Raw genomic sequence first — 20,765 nt, 5'->3', positions numbered from 1 at the left:
ATCCCACGGGATGTTTCCCATGGGATTCCCATGGTATTAACAATCCTATGGACAACACTGAAAACCACTTTTCGGCTTTTGTTCTATAATTCCTGCTACTTCACATACAATAGATGATTCAGAGGAAAGATTTAAATCCTTGATGAATGAAATAACAGTAAATTTATTTTGCAATATCAAGTATCGACTACCATGGGAAATACAAATGTGTGCTGTCCCATCCCATCCCATCCCATGAGACGTTTCCCATGGGATTCCCATGGGATTCCCATTCCTATGGACAACACTGCAATGAGGTCTACAGTGGGCCGGTGGAATGGTCTAGTGTAGCAAGCTGTGTGTACTTGTGTATTTTCAAGGTGTTTAAATGATGTTAGAAACTACTTTAAAAAGGCAACATTATTGCATCTATGTTGCAAAGTAAAGTGTAATCTATGCAGTATATTTGAGATCAATATTTCATGACTAGTAGGAAGATAGCATGAAACAATAACTGATCAAAGTGTACGACAACGACGATGTACATCAAAGCTTATTTATGTCCGCACACACTCACACAGACACACGAGCAACATTTGAGCAGGTACATCCTTTATAATGCGAGCGTGGTAAACAAACAAAATGCACTTAAAATCTAATCTCATAAATCACAAGTTTTACTATCTTTTCTTCCGAGAATAATTCCACTACAAAATTAGAAACACTTGCGAAGAAGCCCTAATATATATATATCTACAATATTAACGTACATTTTACTTTCCACATTATTACTTCCGTGCGATACCAGCTTTCGGTGATGCTTTTTTATTCTGGTGTTGTTTGCTGGTCTGTATCAAAAGAGAGTTTGTACACTTGCCAAGTTTAATGAAGCTGAAAATGTGTTAGAGAGATGTTACTCCGTTCTCAAATCAGATTCCTCCCAGATAAATGTTACTCAAATGTACTCACCACAGATTCCTCACAATTCAATATGGCTTCCTTCTCACAATCTTATTTCTTTTCCCGCCCATCCTTGCTCCCTGGTGACCGCTCTCCTTTCGTCAAAAAACAAAATTGCGTCAGATTATAGTGACGTCAGATTATAATGACGCAGCAACCCCCTCCTCCCCTCTCGCTCTAGAGCTGGGACAGAGCCAGCACGCGACACGTGACAGCAGTGACCATGCATTCATGAAAAAGAGAGATGAACTCACTAGGAGGGAGAGAGATCAGCTTCTTTATTCAGTGTATGGTAGTGTATGGGCGAGGGGGCGGCGATGGTGGGTGGTCGCCGATAGAGGGCCGGTAGTCCAGCGCTTGTTAGGCAGAAAAACGCTGATGCATGCCGGTAAAGTAAAGGTACGATTGTGAAAGACCGCGAAAATAGATCTGCTGTTGCATGAGACCGCGAACAAGGCAGAGCTGAGACGCAAGGACAGGGGAGAAAACTGCGAAGTGAAAGCGCGAGACAAGTGACGTAGCCGTGACTGTGGATCTAGCCTGCATTAGAGAGTTGTGCAACTGCTGACAGGTTGCTGCCTTTCTGACTGTTGTGGTCACTGTTCGACTCCCCTCACCACGCACCACTTGGTTACAAATATAAGGAGACAGAGCAGAGGTGTGGGGTGCAGTTGGTGTGAGGTCAGAAAGTGTGTTGGATCGAGGTTCGCCAGAGCCAGCAGCATCGACTGGCATCAGAAATGTAATCTAGAACCCACGAGAGCGTTGTCTTTTGTGTTGTTGAGGAGAGATTGGGGAAAAGCCCGAATCCTACCCTGTTACAAGCGTAGGCTCGCGACAAAAACTGAAAGGAAGGATATAAAATAAAAGAAACAGTAAAAACAAAAAAACAATTCCATCAGCAAATCCAGAGGCTTGCTGTCCGGGAGAAAGACTCAGTTCACCACAATTGCAAAAACAGTTACACGGTCTACAAGTACTTACAATCTACAATTACCTGTAGTTACACTTGTCTACATTTCACATTATGTACTTCTGAGAGGCATCCTACACCTTGTCTACACTTAACAGTATGTGGAATTTGTATGTAATTGTAGACAGTTATATCTACATCCCACTACACACAGTATTTGTAGAGAAGGGTCTGTAAACAAGTATATCTACATCCCACTACACAAAGTATTTGAATAGAAGGGAGTGAGCACAGCTCATTGTAAAAGTAAACACGAGCATCACTTTCATGGCTGAGAGAGAAAACGAACCTTGCCGGAAGCTGGCTTTGCTTTCAATGCGAGATGCATGAGCTGTTGTTATGTTTGTGCCATCTGTTGGTGTGACTCACAAATTAATTTCAGGAAATCCCAACTTTTCTCGTAAACTGGGACATGTTACAAAAGACACTTGAAAAAAAAACTATTATCCATGGGTTTGTAGGTGAAATTTTGAGGAGTATGTGACTGGTTCTGGTGCAAATATGTTGAATAAATACTAGGGACATTTAGAACTGGAAGCAACACTTAACATTTCCCACACTGGGATATGTTTCTGAATGTTCATGGACTACAACTGCCCTCGTTATCTCTCACTTCCACTGCCACTGTCCTCCATGCTTCTTCTCAATCTCTCATTTACAAAGGTTGCAGAATAGTGCAGCCTGACTCACTCTGTAGAAACGAAAATGAGACCATGTCTCCCTCCTACTGAAGTAAGTACATAGTCAGACCAGCTACCGTCTTGATACATTGATATTCTCAGGGTACTCTACCCGTATCATTCTTCACAGCTGAGTGTTTATTGTCCATCCTAGCAAACAGCCCCTTGTCATACATAAAATGTAGTTTAATGGTTTCTCCCACAGAAGGTTTGCAGTCCCGACAGTGTGAAGTACACTGCCAGCTATGTTAAAACTTTGTTTTACAGACCAAGCGACACCTTTGTGTATGAGTGCAGTGAGTCCTTCACTATTAATACCTGGGGCTTGACATCAGTTCTTTTTCTTCTGCTGCATCATCATCGCCAGCAGCAGCAGCAGCATCTCTCTCAAAGTGTAGCACATTTAAAAAACAAACAGAAAGCACCAGAGCGTGAGATGAGACAGGTGTAGTCTGTTGTCACACAGCAAACGATGTGATCAGGGTTCTCAGTCCAGCCAGCAGCCAGTGGTTGCTGACATTAACAGGTGTGGCTGAAGATTCACTCACCTTGTCGACTGAGTAAATATTTCAAACAGTGTAACTTGCAGGTAGACAGACTTGCTGACTGTACTAACATACACGTGTGCGTCTGTTCGCTTTTCTAGGTTTGTTCTCTCTGTCGCTCTCCTCACTCACTGACAGACTGTCAAAAAGCATATTTTATTTCTCTGGTAATACGCATGTAAGCACTTCATAATGAACTACAACAAGAAATTTAGTAGCAGATGCACACTCAAGCTACAAGCCTGAAAGTAAAGACGGTATTAGTTTGATTAAACTGTCGACCAACATCAAAGCCACAAAGTCGTGTTTAATATTCAAACCATAATAATACACCTAGTTGGTGGTAGTTCTAGTAAAAAGGTGATTATTTCCTAGAAACACAGGAGGGTTGGTGTTCTCACATCTGATTGGTTAAGGTGTCGCATAAAGTTGAGGAGTTTTGCTAAATTACACATTCAAGGGCTAACTCCCGGGGTTTTTTCGATTTCCTCCCCCTTCAGGTATTAAAGCAATTTCTACAGATGTTCCAGAGGAACAAATTCCATTACAACTTGTAGGAGTTCGCTGGTTCTGTTGTACTGTTCTATTGAAGGGGCTGACCTATAGCATCAGAAGTTGTATATTTTTTCTACAACCAGTAGGTACACCAGATGTGAACGTCAATGAAGAGCATTTTCAGTTATCTAGAGTCTAGAGCTCTCTAAAGACCAGTCTCTGCATACTCTAGTCGTACTATCAAAATACAAAGGGTAGCAACACACCCCTTGTGCTCCCCTCCTGTCCCACACTCTGGAGGTACACAGGGACTTGCTGACTGTACTAACATGCACGCGTCTGAGCTTCATTTTCAAGGTTTGTTCTCTGTCTCTCTCCTAACTCACTGAGTGACATTCAAAGACCATGTTTTCTTTTAGTTTTATTGTCGATTGTAGTATAGTAAACACTATATCATGAAATCAAACAAGGAATTTAGTAGTAGATGCACACTGAAGCTACTGGTCGACAAGTAAAGATGGTATTAGTCACAAAGAGTACATTATTTTTAACATACTTATGTTGCATGCCTTTATCAAGTTGAGAATCTAAGATGGACCACAAAGGAACGCTTCTGTTGGAGAAAAAATAGAGATTATTATTTTCTATCTAGGACAAACATAGAGGTTAGTTTACTGACCACCGACTGGTTCAAGAGGAAAGAACGACCCTTTTATAGATATCCAATACAGTGGAAGTGTGTAAGAATTGTATTTAAAGTACTTTAAGAGTATTCAATATTTCAAATTTTTAAAATTTACTTTGTATACATCAGACGCTAATCATCTTTGTTTACATTCGTTCAGAGACTAGCAGTTGGTGAGGTGACAAAATGTGTCCAGTGCTCAGTCTTTTGATGTATGGGACTATGATGTATGTAATTAAGACTCGGTTCCAGACTGCTGCAGTATGTCCTCTTCGTCCTCCATGACCAACTGGCAGAGGAAGATGTATCTTTCAAATTTCTCGCTGGCCGGCGAACCCAGACGTTTGTGCAGTCGGTAGCTGCAGAATCCCAAGTCGATGATATCAAAAACAATGGTCACTGCGTTCAGTATGATGAGAACTCTGCCGACAGTGCTAGCTCCCCTCATCGCTACTTTTCCCGCTTCTACGAAGGTCTCGGCAGCATCACCGGCCCGGAGAATGGTTCGTATTCCGTTGGCCAGCCCCGTGGCACCTGAGGCTGATGATTTAGCGATGCGAGCCAAATGAATGACTATGTCGGACTTCTTGCCCTCCAACCACTTGTTCCATTCTCGTTTTTTCTGTGGAGAGATGGAGTATGTTTGTGCTATCTGCTCAAAGAAATTTTTACACTTCTTTCCTAAGGCCCAAACGTTCTTTATGCGCTCGATGCCGAACTCTGTCACTGATGCCCCCGCGGACACTCCGCCTCCGACACCAGAGACGACGGCCCCGGCAATAGCAAAGGGTACAGTAGCGCCGAAGGTAAAGGGGGCGGCAATGCCACAGGCCACTGCAACGACTGTCCAGAAATAGAAAAATAAAGCACAGAAATAAGAAAAAAACTCCCAAACAGCTAAAATCCTAGAAGCCAGGAGCATGAAAACACTCATGTAAAAATCGCAAGGCACGATGGTTACGAAATGTCTTCTTCCAAAATCTTTAGCTCATAAATCAAATAAACAAGAAATGTAAAACATATTCTAGCACACCCTACCACCGTCAAACAAACGATATGTTGAAATTTTTAATGGAATCTTAAAAACTATGTTTAAAAGAGTTTCTACTGGCGAGGTTTCTAGGAGCCACTTGATGTAACCCTCGTGCGCCTGATAGGGTAGGGGAGTAACGCATTACAACAACAGTCTTTGTTTTCAAAAGTACAACAGTATTGACAAAAAGAAAACATGAATGTTTAAATATACAATAAAGGGCAAAGTGTGTGGAGGCGCAATAATACAAACACACATGCGCGCACACACAAATACACACACAGTTACGAACAAACACAAATACATGTATATATATTCCAAGATATACTTATAACATACTTCCTCCGACAATGCCTGTTGATGTACCAGTGACCTTGGAAATGTTGACATTGATGTGGTGTTTTTGTAGATCACCAATGATCGGCCCGAGTTCTTCTTGGAGTTGACGAGCCATCAGTTTAAGATCTTCTTTGCTCATATTGTCCGACATGGTGACTAGAACAATTCAAAATAAAGACCGAAGACGAAAGTTTAATTTTTGTTTCTATCTTTTTTATTATTTTATTTTTTTTTCTTTCGCTAGGTTTGGATTATAGACGATTTCAACTCTCACTTTTCAGTCGTCTATAAAGTGTAGCTAGATAGAATTCCAAAGTCTCCTTGCGCTGGCCTCTACAACCACAAAATAAACCATACTACACAATACTATACAATACTACACAATACTATACAATACTACACAATACTACACAAAACTACGTTAACAAAATTTAACTCCTTTATTTGCCAGTGGCAATACCTTTGGAATGAAAAAGCGTCAATGATGTCTGGGGTGGTAGTTATAAAGCAAGGTGAAACATTGGAGACAACAAGGGCAAGTGTCTTGTCTTCAAAGCAGCGAAGGCATCTTTGCCACTGCTTTGTAACCACAACCCCAGGGGCAAAGCTTCATCATCGGTGTCTGGACACTGCTTTATAATCAGAGACAACACGCGTGTACTTGAGTTCGCCATGTTGCCCTACAGCAACGACTTTCATATTTTTTCGTAACCACCGCCCCAGGGGGAGTTCATATTTTCTGCAAAGTACTCATCGTGTTGAGCTCAATGTCCATTTGTTTGTTCTTTTTCTCTCTGTTTGGGACATCATCGACCAGGACATCGCAAGCTTCACAAAGACAAGTCAGCGACACGTTGTACCGGTACATTGACTTCTTGCTGTTGGTCATCAGTAGCGATGAGAACACACTGCTGCAGTCTAGAATCGACCTCAATGATGACAGTACTAAATATGACAGCACTGTGATGGACTCAGCTTATGGACCATGATATAACTAGGTATGCCAAAGACATGCGCTGAAAAATGCTGTGCACGGTACTTACGGTTGTGTATGTCCTTGCAGACAGACTGATTATAAAATGGATGGCCTGACATTAAACAAGTAAAAAAACGAAAAACAGTTTTAAAACTTTTGCAGCAATTACTTTTAAATATGAAACAAAACTCATTTTTATAGCTCAGATTTTAATCTTTAACAGAACTGAATATGACATGGTCTGATACCAAATGGGGTATGTCATCAATTAGGACATGAAAGGGTATGACAACGAGTCTGCAATTTAAATAAAAACCGTTCTGCGCTTGTTTTGATGCTAACTAAACAAGCTAAGACCAAATGAAAGGTTCGTGGTGGCAGTAAATACTTAACACACACATCTAAATAAGTGACGGGGAAAGTACGGTCTTTGATCCAGCCCGTCTGTCACAATGTGAAGTCCACTTCTTTTCATTTTTTTATTCGGCCTAGGTTAATTTTATTGAAATCTAATTTATCAAGTGCAGCAGAGTTAGAAATATCAAGCCCCTAATGTTCTAACATACACAAAATACAGAGATAGCAAATAACACATTCGTTACACAGCGTCGGGGCGGCTGTCTTCAAACACTGAACTTGAGAAAATCCACTTTGTAGGTTTTATGTATTGATAATTATTTCTCTTACCAGAACTGTATATTGTCTCGTCACACCACCTGTTGAGGTCGTCGACTGACAGCGGCGGCCGTTTGTTCACTGATATGTATCGGCAGATGACGTCATGCAACGACGACGTTAACGCCGGAAACTGTTAGCCCCACCTCCAACACCTGCACACGGCTGTCACGTGAACAGAACTGAAGTGGCTGAGGAAACAGAGAAAGCAACTCTCACCTCATCACCTTCCAGAAATTTCGACAATACTATGGAGGGCAGTGATGTGAGAGAGATGGGGGAGATATAAAGTGGAGGTGGTAGTAATGGAGGAGGTCGATACTCAAATCTCTGCGAAGTGGCGGCTTGTCTTCTTAAATGCATTTCATTTAACGATCATAATACTACTTTGAGTGCTTGATGTATCTATAGATATTAGTATATTTATAGCTTTCACCCAGTCACCATTGTAGTGACCACGCATTCATGAAAAAGAGAGATTAACTCACTAGGAGGGAGAAAGTCAACTTCTTTATTCAGTGTAGGCTCGCGCCGATAACTGAAAGGAAGGATATAAAAAACCAGAAACAGTAAAAATTAAAAAATTCCATCAGCCAATCCAGAGGAGATAAAGACTCGGTTCACAACCTGTGCAAACAGTTACACGGTTGTATAGTCAGGCTAGCAACAACTGGAAAACTAGAAAAAGTAGAAATGTCTAAAATAAACACATTAACATAATTTATGCATCTATAGATTATGGCATGGTCACTAGATGAGCCTCACCTTGCAAGAATCAACTAAACTACCTAACAACCTGCACTAAAGTCAAATACATTTCTGTTCTCCTTATATGCAGTTGTTCCAGAGTTTGATACAAAATATCCTGAAGTTAATATTGTAAATATTTTCTCTCAAATGTATTGTTCTGAAGCTACTGATGGCTATGCTTGGTGTTACCTTGCTATGATTATTTGCTCTTAAACGGGAGAAACTAAATTGTGATATTACACTGGGAAATATTGAATGTTGAAATTAGAATGTTGGTTTTGTTGTTGTTGTTTGTTTTGTTGTTGTTTTTTGATAAATCGGTATATTTGGAACAAAAAAGCATTTCTGTTTACACCGTCATATAAAAGTGACTTAAAACTCCCAGTATAAAACTAGTTGAAGGACAACATAGACATCCCTTCCCCTAGTACATCTCTCATACATACATGTTTAAACAGTGTTTCACTTCACAAGGAGTTACATGTTACAAATCAGCAAGTGTGACAGAGGAAGACAAGAAAACACATTATTCAAACCATTACAGACTCTTTTTTGTTATACGTATTCTCTAGAAAATGTTGATACAGTAATGAACAGCAGATGATTCACAACTACTTATTCTTTTATCAGCGCATCAAACGTGTGCGTTCATACAGATCCCGGATGTGAGCAAGTGTCCACTTGACTGTGTGAACAAACCTGTGGAGGGGGGACTGTGTTTATCGAATGTGAAGACAGACTTTTTAAAAAAAATTTCCCTCTCTTTTCCACAGTCTGTGCATAAAAGACCATCAAACTTACAGTTAGTGTAATGGGTTGAAGTAAACTATTTCGGTTATGAATGTTCACTAACTGCTTCAGTAAGTATTTGATCACTATGGTAACAGTTTTCTGGAAATCAGCATTCAGCTCGTGTTTACAAATCAACTGCTCGTATTACTTGTCCACCAGTGAGTGTTTGTCTACAAGTACTTACAATCTACAATTACCTGTAGTTACACTTCTCTACATTTCACATTATGTACTTCTGAGACTGTCTACAACTCTACACCTTGTCTACACTTAACAGTATGTGGTATTCGTATGTGAGTGACTGTACGCAGTTATATCTACATCCCACTACACACAGTATTTGTGGTGTCCAGTCACTTAATCCCCAGACACTTCATCCCCGACACTTCATCCCCGACACTTCATCCCCTAGACTTTTAATCCCCAGACACTTCATCCCCAGACACTTAATCCCCGACACTTCATCCCCAACACTCAAGAACAATTTTCATATCATATTGTTGAAGAACATTAAATTTACTAGCTTATATGAACTTTAACTAATGTTGTAGATGTTCAAATGACGTTGAAGTTAAAAGCATGATTTGAATTTGAATTTCAATTAAATTTTTCGCTGACTTCATAATTTTTATAGTTAAGGATTTAGTTTAGGGATTAAGTGTCTGGGGATGAAGTGTCTGGGGATTAAAAGTCTAGGGAATGAAGTGTCGGGGATGAAGTGTCGGGGATGAAGTGTCTGGGGATTAAGTGACTGGGAACCAGTATTTGTATAGTATGCTCTGTAAACAATTATATCTACATTCCACTACACAAAGCATTTGTATAGAAGGGAGCGTACACAGCTCACTGTAAACGTAAACACGGGCATCACTGAGGGTTCCCAGTCACTTAGTCCCCAGACACTTCATCCCCGAAAATTAAAACAAATAACAGAGTGTATGCAGAAGATATTACAGACATTTTACCTCTTAGACAAGTGGCAAGCAATAGAATCACGAAGTTTACTGCTGAAGGATCTGAGGAAGGTGAGCCGCGCTGACGGAAAACACCTTTATAGTAAACCTGTCACGTGATCCAAACTCACCCGGTACAAACAAGTCCAGCGCTCGTCTGGTGCAAAGTTCAGAAATCTTTACAAAAGAAAGACCCAGACCTTGTTATGTACCGATTTCCGAGGAAATAGCAATCGCAGATAAGGGTTAATCACTTAAACCTGCCTGGATTAACTGAAGGACACCATCATGCTAGTGGGGGAGGGGAAGTGGTTCACTGTACTGTATGAGCTTCCTGTCTGTGCATGGTCTGTAAGACGGGCATCTTGTAGGCAGACATGAAAGAGTCTTTCCAAGACTTGTGTATCGTACCCACATGTTCTCGTCGCTTCTCTTTGATTGAGCTCCATTGACACAGTATAGAAAGACGAAACAGTGCTGACCAGAAAATGTATTAACAGCCAGAAATTGGAGCAAATGGTGTAATACACCATGGAGATGTTGTCTTTGAATGACAAACTGCCAATACTATCACTTCCTTTTGGTCTTCAATGTTTTTCAATGCGCAGCAAGTATAAAAAATAAGTACAAAAAAAACCAACTTCTTTTGCTCTAATTTTTCAGGAGTGTCGTGGAAGCTCAACAAGAGTTTGAACCTAGGCACCAGCCTATCCTAGTCCCCTCCCCTTGCTTGGTTTGGTTACTAAGACGATACAATGATTATCACGAGTGATTAACACCACATTACTTTAGCTATATGTTTAGTATTGTGACACGTGATGTTTATCCCAGTTTGTAAACAGTTTATTTCATCTTGGAAAGTGTTGCTATTGCAGATCACTGTGAGTGCACTGACCTGCACGCGTTTCATAAGAAGGATGACGTGGACGAGTTGGTTAACTATATTTTTATGTTGTAAGTACAGTCTTACAGTCATCTTTTTTCTAAGTAGTGGGCAGCAGATAAACTAAGCTGAGTTTAAAATAAAATAAAGTGTTTGTACAACGATAGACGCACGCAATACAAACGGCATCATAAAAGACATGACAAACAAAAGCAAACAAACAGAAGGATAAACAAGCTCCTTGTTTCATTATGATTATTTTCTGAAGGCCGCTGCTCAGGGACAAGGCCAGTGGAAACAAACTGTGTAAGGGTGGAGTGGTGGGGACCGACCCTCCTTGACTCTGTGACATTTCTGAAAAATCCTCTTGTGGCACGAGCTGTGACCTCCTCAACTGACCTCAAGTCTTTTCTTGCTTAAGAAAACGATTGCATTCCTCGGACAAAAACTTACCTTGATCGACTGACTGACCGATCGATTATCAAATTTTTAATGCCTGGTTTTGGTAAACACGGGCTGATTGAGTCTAGATCTTTACACAAAGTTTTCCTCTAAGAAACGAAGTCAAAAGGTCATCAAATATTTTAAACTGTCTGCTTTGACAACACTGTTAGTAGTGCACAGACCGTTCACAGTGTTTATTATAAGCAGACGGTGTTCACACAGTGTTCACTGATGCTGTTTAATCCTTCAATGTTACTTTCCTTGATCTTCTTAGGCAGTGGGATAAACATTTCCAGCTTTGGGATAATTCTGATTCAATTCTTTCTCTTTGAAATTCGTTTATTTTGTGCTATATATATATAGAGAGAGAGATCGTATATTTAGTACTGACATGGTATACTATAAAGCATTTACTTCGACATAGGATACAATACAGCGTTTGCTATGACATTGTACTAGCTAGCGTTTACTATGACAGAGTATACTATACAGTTTTTACTTTTACGTAGTATACTATACAGAGTTTACTATGACAGAGTTTCATGATTCTTTCTTTCATACGACGAAGACAACACCCGTTCAGTCTCTCTCTCTCACACACACAGAGGGGTATGTAAGTATAAAATAATTTATTTACATTATTTACACCTGCAAACCAATTCCATCCTACTGTACAATACCTCCGACACTTCTAATACCTATCACATTTCTTTTAATGCCTAATTCTACGTACATTACTAAGTTACCCATAACTAAAGTAGGAGAACAGGGATTTTGAAGTACATGCCCCAAGTGACAGAACACCTAGCTGTACGGTGTGGTGATGTTTCTCTCGCACTCGAAATCAAGGCAACCAAAGAGGTGGGATTTTGAAATACGTGAGCAGCTTGACAGCGGACCGGAACACCTACTCGGTGCAAAGGCACGTCTCCTGCACACAATCAAAAACGGAAGGAACGACTCTCTGGCGCTGCGGTAAACAGGATACAGACCCTGCATTTTGCCTGCTGCTTATACACAAACACTTAGGTGCCTCGCCACCCGCTCCAGGGTCAGGGTCCAGGGTCTTCACGTGGCGACTGTGCGGCTGGCGAGGTCAGCGGAAGGGAAGAGGTGCAGGGTGAAGGGAAGGGGTACAGGGTGGAGGGAACACTGACAGGGGTACAGGCTACCCAAACAAACGCCCCCGCACCAGGTAGAAGTCTTGAAAAATACTTACACTTAAATTTAAGCATTTTTCCGTTCCCATTATTATGATCAAGTAAGATGCTTTCAGCCTGTATGTCAAAGTCGGATATTTAGATATCTCATCATACCATGTCTGTATGGGAGGGGAGCTATTTTACTGTGATCATTTTAAGCATTCGTTGTAAGAAATTTCAATTTCTGCCACAAAGTTCCAAAATTGGGATTATTACCTGTGGAGTTGTAGGTCAGACTGAGTATTGCTCTTCCTAAACATTCTTAACTGCTTGCGTTGGACTTATTTTTCAAAACCTTCTCTTGTTGGTCTTGATACTGGTTGAGCTTCTGTTTTAGTCCCTTTCTTGATTCAATCTTTGCCCTGGTCTCTGGGCTCATCCATTCCTTGTGTTTTCTTCCAGAGAACATCTGTACATTGAGGATCTACGGAAACTTCACATCAATGTAAACATTTCCAGGGTTGCTTTCGTTCGCGAGTTTACTGTGCACGGGACGACACAAGTTCCAGTCGCACAAGGTATGTGTAATTATTTCTTTCATACGATGGAGATAAACGTACATGTGCTGAGTCACACACACACAGAGGTATATAGATATAAAGTGGATTTATTTATATTTACACATGAAAACCATTTCCTTCATATTCTACACATCGCTAACTCCTACACCACTACTACCTACAGGTATCTCCTACTTCTTAAACTGCTAATTCCCCTAACGCTTCAAAGTTCTGATAATTAATGGCAGAGAAAGGAGATTTCCGGTCACGTGAGCCACTTAAATGACAGCGGACCGTCTGCACGATGCAAAGGCACGTCTCCCGCACACCCAACAATCAATTTACTCTGCGGCAAACAGGGTGCAGACCCTGCATTGGACCTGCTGCTTATACACAAACACTTGGGTGCCTCGCCACCCGCTCCAGGGTCACTCGTCTTTCACGCGGGTGGCGAGGTCAGGGGAAGGGAAGGGGTGCAGGGTGGAGGAAAGAAAGTCTGTACGTCTCAACATTTACTTCCTGTGTCAAAGATCAAGCACATGACTAATGAAGTCGACTAACAGACGACTGACTTCACATAGAATCTTCTAAGAAACCTTCAGTTAGGAAATAGATAATGTCGAGATGCAGCTACTAGAAATGTCGCCATAACAGGACTAGAACTCCATTAACCCACTAACACAATAAGGAAGAGGCAGCAGATAAACTAAGCTCAGTTTAAAATAAAATAAAGTGGTTTTTATAACGATAGACGCAAGAAATACAAACGGCATCATAAAAGACATGACAAACAAAAAAAAAAAAAACAAACAGAAGGACAAACAAGCTCCTTGTTTCACTATGATTATCTTCTGAAGGCCGCTGCTCGGGGACAAGACCAGTCAAAACAAACTTTAGTGGAGTTAGTGATTTCCTTTCATAGATTTATGAACTTCTCTTATTAGAAATTTTAGGTGTACAAGAAAATAGATAATTCAGATAAGCAAATATAAACAAATCCTTACAGCCAATAAAGCGCTGATTTTGGACAGGGACAAGTGTTTGATCCATTGAAAACCTGCCTTGTGAATCATTTCAATAATTTATGGGATTTTAAAACTGAATTGTATTACTCTTTAACTCAGCCTAAATAAGAGTGAAATATTTTTGTGCAAGGGTGGAGTGGTGGGAAACGACCCTCCTTGACTCTGTGACATTTCTGAAAAATCCTCTTGTGGCGCGAGCTGTGTGCGACCTCAACTGACCTCAGGTTTTTTCTTGCTTAAGAAAACGATTGCGTTCCTCTGAAAGTCTGAACATACAAAAACTTACCTTGATAGACTCATTGATCGACTGACTGACCGATCGATTATCAAATGTTTAATGCCTGCTTTTGGTAAACACGGGCTGATTGAGTCTAGATCTTTACACAAAGTTTTCCTCTAAAAAACGAAGTCAAAAGGTCATCAAATATTTTAAACCGTCTGCTTTGACAACACTGTTAGTAGTGCAAAGACCGTTCACAGTGTTTATTACAAGCAGACGATGTTCACACAGTGTTTATTATAAGCAGACGACGTTCACACAGTGTTTATTACAAGCAGACGATGTTCACACAGTGCTCACTGATGCTGTTTTATCCTTCAGTGTTGATTTCTTTGACCTTCTTAGGCAGTGGGATAAACATTTCCAGCCTTGGGATAATTCTGACTAAATTCTTTCTCTTTGAAATTTGTTTATTTTGAACTATATATATGAAGAGAGAGTATAATTATATAGTACTATAGAGCGTTTGCTGTGACAAAGTACTATACAGCATTTGGAAAAAACTTATTTAGGAAGAAGTCCACAAAAGCAGGAAATTACAACCCCTGTTTATGAATAAAGTCTAATTGTAATAAGCAAACTTCTTCATTAACGCAGCCATCACAAAAGTCTCCCCTGTTTCCAAATATCTCATTTATTGATGAAAGAAACTTTTACACACTCCTCACAGCTTTGTAATGACATGACAATCACTCATCCTTCTTGCAAAACAACAATCTTTACATTTTATGACTGGAAAATATTTCATTAGCCTCCTATCTCCTATATCTGTAGCGCTTGAAGTGGAACCACAGCTGGAAAATGTTGTTCTGGAACTGACACCTGAAGCCTCTCTTGTAGGAGTACTCCCACTCTCGGCTGACAATCTTGAATGCTATGTCCTGAACAAAGAACAAAAACCAGAGGTTACAACAAAGCGCTTTTCTGCAAACCATGGAAATAAGTCAAGTGCTGATAACAAAAATACACAATGTATTCACATGCACACAATAAATAAACATATTTGATATCATGCTAATGTAGATAAATGAAATAACTAGAAAATACAGTCCTTACAGCACTTCCAAAAATGCCAAGTAACTGGTCTTTCATACACATTTAAAAAATTTTAAAAAAGGGAAGTTTTGAATAAGATAAAGTTTTAAAAGCCATTAGCAAACCTCTATGGTGGCCCGGCTTGAACCGAAAGTACTGCAAAGTCTTTATTGTCTCCAGAAGGTGTCTGTCAGTGTGATACAGAAAACATTAACAGCAATGCTTAGCATTACAGTTCAGAGTTTGTTAATTCATCTAAAAAAGTATGCACGGTTTTTTGACTAATGTACTTTGCATGAACTGTAAAGATTGAATTTCATCTGAACATATTTTCTATTGTTTATGACCATATAAGCTGCAGCACAAATAAAGTAATAATGAAAAACGAAGCAGAGATGATCCCACACTCACCACTGTATATTCTGGAGTTTTGGTCTTATCTATCAAATCTGGGTAGAAAATCTGCAGACAGAAAGCCAAACAACTGTGGTCATAAAAGGCCACAAAGCAAAGAATATGTAATTGCCTTAAAGTGCAATATAATGCTTTGTATGTAAATGCATGTGACGGCCCAAAAATACAGTGTTATACTGCTATATACTTACATTGAACTTGTAACCCTGAACAATCTTTGGTGGAGGGTTGTCGATGTCATAATGTGTCTGATTGTATTTATTCCATTCGAATCCCTGTTCATTCAGAAAGATATAAACAGGCATAAGACAACTCCAACTCAACAAATTTTAATAAATAGATAAAAAAAAAATTGTGTTTTGAGTCTTTCAGAATAAGCTTAGTCCTTAACTATGGGGCCATAAAAAAAAAGACATAAGAGATGAAGCAATAAATAGGGTTATCCCTTGTGTATGTTCTCTGCTAGACCCATCACTCTTTGATTTAAAATAAAAATTCGAATTTAAATCTTGTAATTTCAAAATCTGGCTGAATGTTTTTTTAAAATATTAACAAATGACTGACAATTCTGCAACTTTTCATTTATTAAAGGAAACCAAACACATTATTATGTGAATAAAAATAGATCCCAAAGCTAAGCTCACAGTATGAACACGGTTGAAGAAGCGAGGCTTGCGTGGCCGATATTTGTCAAGACCAGATGAATGCTTGTGGTTCAATGTGGTCATCTCCACACTAAAACGGTCGCTGTGCATCATCATTCATGCCTCACGAGCAAGCCTTATTCAAACTGCAGTCTCCACATCCAACTGAAACATTAAGATAACGGTTCACAAAATGGCAAAGTTCGATTCATGACGTTATTCTGAAAGTTATGAAAAAAAAGTGAAGTCTCTCAAAATGATCCTGTCACCCAGATGACAATAAAGCTAGCCCAAAAGATGGTCTCTTGTAAAAATAGCAATCAACACAGGTGGAAAGATGTAAGTCAGCTTTTTAACTTAGTGCTCACCCGCACTCTTCAGTTGCACAGACTTGGCTACGTGCAATGGCCAGCTTTTTTGGCATCTTCCTCTCATCATAGATCACTTCATCGATTCCTAGATCTCCAGGCTGCAAGAGGCGAGGAGAGTAGCCGCCTTTGATGTATTCATCGTCATTCTGCTCCTCCTGCTCTATGAGGTCTGCCTCTGTGATGACAGCTTCATCGTCATCCTGTCTGGAAGGCACAACAGCAACAATTCATGACACAAAATACCCTAAAATCACAAGCACTCAGAGAGAAATCACAAAAGAATCATTGTATAAATCATCGCTGACATCCACATATTTTGGGGGATAAAACTACTTACATACCAATATCTCTTTATTAAAAAAAAACCACACACACACACACAACTACCAAAAAAAATGTTTGTGATCTTTTACTGTTGTAGTCTAAACCTACTCATTGACTTAGTGACTTTTACTAGTTTTTAAACCTACTCTTCAGATTCTCCCCATGTTTGTCCTCTGCTGTATCTTTCGTCCTTCTGGCAGATGTAGATGCACACAGCAATATCACTGGACAGCCTGGGCCTGAGGTGAGTCTACCTGCCGGCTGGCAGAAGGAACAGGGGAGCCAGCACTTTCCCCATCTTTTCCTTGCTTGAGCACTGGGAACAGAGGGGCCTCTAGTCCTTGCTGTAGAAAAGTAGCACACTTGAATCGCACGAAAGTTTAGCACAGTCTGTGAATCATGTTTTGAAGACAGATCTTCGCATACTTATCTATAGGGGCTTTTCTAACAGGGGTTTTTCAATATCTATTTACCTCTGCATCGTTTTTTAGATGCATTGCATTGTTAAATAATCCCTTTAAATTTGTTATAATATACTTGGACTTCCATTGCAAGAGTTAAGCATGATTCATGTAAATGGTTTGTAATCTTGTAAATCCCAGCATTCTAGTGAATGATCTGATCTCAGTCAAGACTCTTCTGAATATATAATTGATCTTGCTTTTGTCACAGATGTACAGCTGCAAAACTGCAATTCATAGATATCTTGGTCTATTAACATATATCTACATAACCACATTTAAGCTAGTAATAACATTGATTATGTCTTTTCCTATCGTAGCTAAGCTTTCATTGCTCTTCAGGCTTCATTACGTTAACATTGTCCACCAAATCCTCTTGTGCCAGTAAGTGCAACTGCGATCATACATTGTATCAGCTAATCGTGTGAGTGTGAGCACTGTGGGTCAGAAGATGGAAGATGACAGCATCATCATGGTCTTGTCTCTCTCAACTTAATTATATACTGTCATCAAGGGGCGGACTGGAGCTTTAAAGCGGCCCGGGCATTATTCCTACAGAAGGCCCTTCTCACTAAAAATACGGACCCGGGCAATATTTTTCAGTGCGGTCCTTCTCACTAAAAATAGCCTATTAGTATTATTCTATAGAAACAAATAGGCCCACTGGGGCATTGCCCCAACATGCCCGAGTGCCAGTCCGCCAGCTGAGAGTCTTCAATCTTAAGCAGGGGTTTAATGTGACAGCTAAATGGGATTTACTTAGAATTACCTGACCCTGTACATTTGGGACATAAGTCTCTATCACTGCAGGCCAACATACAGCACATGCATGTTGTGGACATAGTATACATGTTGAGAAGTGTGTAGTTGAATTATGTACATGTAAAATATAAGTGAGAAAGGTCTCAAAAAACATATGTAATGTAGCTCTGTTGATGTGTCTGTCAGTATGTATGTGATAGACGTATGTGTCAGTTTGAGCATGTGCGTAGGGGACTGCTTAAATTGGAGGTCTATTCTATCTGTTGTTTTTGCAAGCTTTGGCTGGGTGTTTGCAAACCATGTAAATTAACTTATTATTGGTAATAAATTGTAACATACTCAAATCTCATCATTTCTATAAAGAAGGTCAAATAAAGGTTGGTTTCCACTGATGCAGATTTTTGTTTCTCACCAATCCATTAAGTTGGTGCATTTACAGGCTCTGTATGATCAAATCAAAGTTCACAAATAATAATCTGCCTCTTTACCTATTTCCTGTGTACATCTTCCATCTGTCACAAGTGATCACATACACTCACCAAAAACAATTTTACCTCTCGCTTCAACTTCAGCAATTGTCTGTCGCAAAACATCCTGATGTCTCTCACGATAGTCTAGTTTCTCGCCATGTGGGCTTTCAACTGCCTCAGAAGGGTTTCCCAGTATCCCTAAAGACAAAATAAGGCTTTCAGTGCTAACAATGCAATTATTCAACATATCAAAAACCTAGACTATAGAATCATTCCAACAGCCTTAATCTAAGTAGCTCATGACAGCAAACTGAGCAAAGGTGTCTTGACTGGTCAACAGCGACGGTCAAAGACACCACACAGAATCCTAGGCCTTTGCAAATGCACAGCTAGATCACGTACCTACATCAAATGCTTCTCCAATGTTCAGCTTAGCTTTGATTTGATCTTCTAATAATTTCAGCTGAATTGATCTCCGGTTGACTTCCCTTTGAAAATGTCTGCCACTTCTGTTGTCACAGCTGGATTGATGCCCTCTCTGCCGGTCGGCAAACTCTGACAATTATGGTAAATACAATTTGTTTCCTTCTTTTTTCTTGCGATACAGATGAAAATAAATGTGTTTACTAAATTTATATCATCAAAACCCGAACTGAATAAAATACACAAAGGGATGTCAATTGTCAGTTTTCTGACGTTTTGCAACATATTATGTCTCCCCCCAACGTTCTTAAGTTATTTCACATCTATCCTAAAGTGTGACTCACCGCAGCTTCTTTATCATATTATTCACGAATGAGTGTGAGGTATTCCTATTTCAGTTGCTAGAACCTTCAAGGATAGTGTTTCAACTGGTGATCTCCACAACTGCATTGGAAGTGATGAGCGATATTGGCGGTTCACGAAACTTTCACAATAATCTGAGTATTAAGGTCTCATCAGCAACTGATGATTGGTAATCGAAATATGTGCTCCCATTGAGCCCTTATGGTCAACAATGGAATATTTATCCTGCAGCACCAATGACATTCAATATAACAATACGTATCTCACAGCACCGATGTATCTTTATCCTCTTTTCTAACCTCCGTACTAAACTAGCTGCATCCAACTTCCGAGTTTTAAGTTATCCTTGTGACAGTATGATGTGTCGCCATAGTCTGCATTTTTCCTTGCTCAACTCAAGGTAACACCCGAATGTCCTCCACATCGTGCCTCAGATGCATAGGTTAGTCTCTGTAAAGACATCAAAAGACAGTCCATATCACGTCTTTTGATGAGCGAAAAACAATTTGTAAACCATCCTTATACTATAAAGCATGCAACGATTGGCTGTTGCTTTAATCAACTGTTACAAGGGACTTTTTGGCCTCCCTCAATATACCTTCATCCAGCAATTGTCATCATGTCTTAAGACTTGGTTAATATACTTAGGCATCCAAAGTTTTGTAAGCTTCCATGTACTTTCATTCCTATGTATTTATTTAACCTCCGATAGTAATATCTACGTGAAGGTGTAAGTTGATAGCTCACAGCAAAGAATTGCATCATTTTGTAGTTAAGATGAGTTATAATACTTACATATAGATAGGTATCATGGGTTCAGTGTCTCTGAACACTAAGCTATCATCTCTGGCCTGAATAATTTTGCCCAGAGGTCTTGGGGTTTTGGGCTTTGAAAGGAACAACAATGGTATTTATATCAATATTGGCGACAGTGAATGATTGTGGCTGTTTTAGCATTGTGTTTTTGTTACAACACAATTATCTATTTGCATATAGAAAAGTTCATTTTGCAAATGATGCATCAATTCAAACCAAGAGGCCTATAATACTATAAAATCCATTATATGGATTTGTAAATTTCATATGGATTTTGTATTTCCTAGTCTACGCTTCACATCATCTGCTGTACAATTCACCATCACACAACAGCTCTTTGGATATAAAGTTTATGTGTTTTACATCGTCTTAGCCATTTGATTTCGGATTTCTCGAGCGCAGCTTGTGGCTTTTGATAGGATAAACTGAACAAAGAGTTAAAATTAATTAATTCTCTGACTGTTGATGGTTCATTATGTTCAAAAGTTGGGGAGGCAGTTTTGGAACTGCGAA

General features: G+C 39.7%; 1 protein-coding gene and 1 long non-coding RNA gene across 4 annotated transcripts in view; both read right to left on the bottom strand.

The window, feature by feature from the left end:
* Positions 1–20,765, bottom strand: part of LOC112553630 — a 48,388-nt gene that overhangs the window by 7,771 nt on the left and 19,852 nt on the right. Inside the window, exons 1-2 of one of the 3 annotated variants that reach the window (XR_003097083.1) lie at positions 949–1,171; positions 750–827 (exon numbers count right to left, since the gene is read on the bottom strand). The exons of 1 other annotated variant lie outside the window; for it this stretch is intronic. The gene's annotated coding sequence lies outside the window, so the exon portion shown is untranslated. Of the gene's footprint in view, positions 1–749; positions 828–948; positions 1,172–20,765 lie in introns of those variants that run through there. One more of the 3 variants, XM_025220982.1, reaches the window with a different exon arrangement.
* On the bottom strand, positions 15,566–16,312 carry LOC112553639. Its single transcript, XR_003097086.1, has 3 exons — positions 16,263–16,312; positions 15,810–15,893; positions 15,566–15,666 (listed from the first exon to the last, which is right to left on the bottom strand). It is a non-coding gene; the product is annotated as an uncharacterized LOC112553639 (long non-coding RNA).

This window comes from Pomacea canaliculata, linkage group LG13 (assembly GCF_003073045.1).
Source record: "Pomacea canaliculata isolate SZHN2017 linkage group LG13, ASM307304v1, whole genome shotgun sequence".
Taxonomy (NCBI): domain Eukaryota; kingdom Metazoa; phylum Mollusca; class Gastropoda; order Architaenioglossa; family Ampullariidae; genus Pomacea; species Pomacea canaliculata.
The sequence above is the reverse complement of the archived record's forward strand: the minus strand, read 5'-3'. Positions and strand labels throughout refer to the sequence as shown.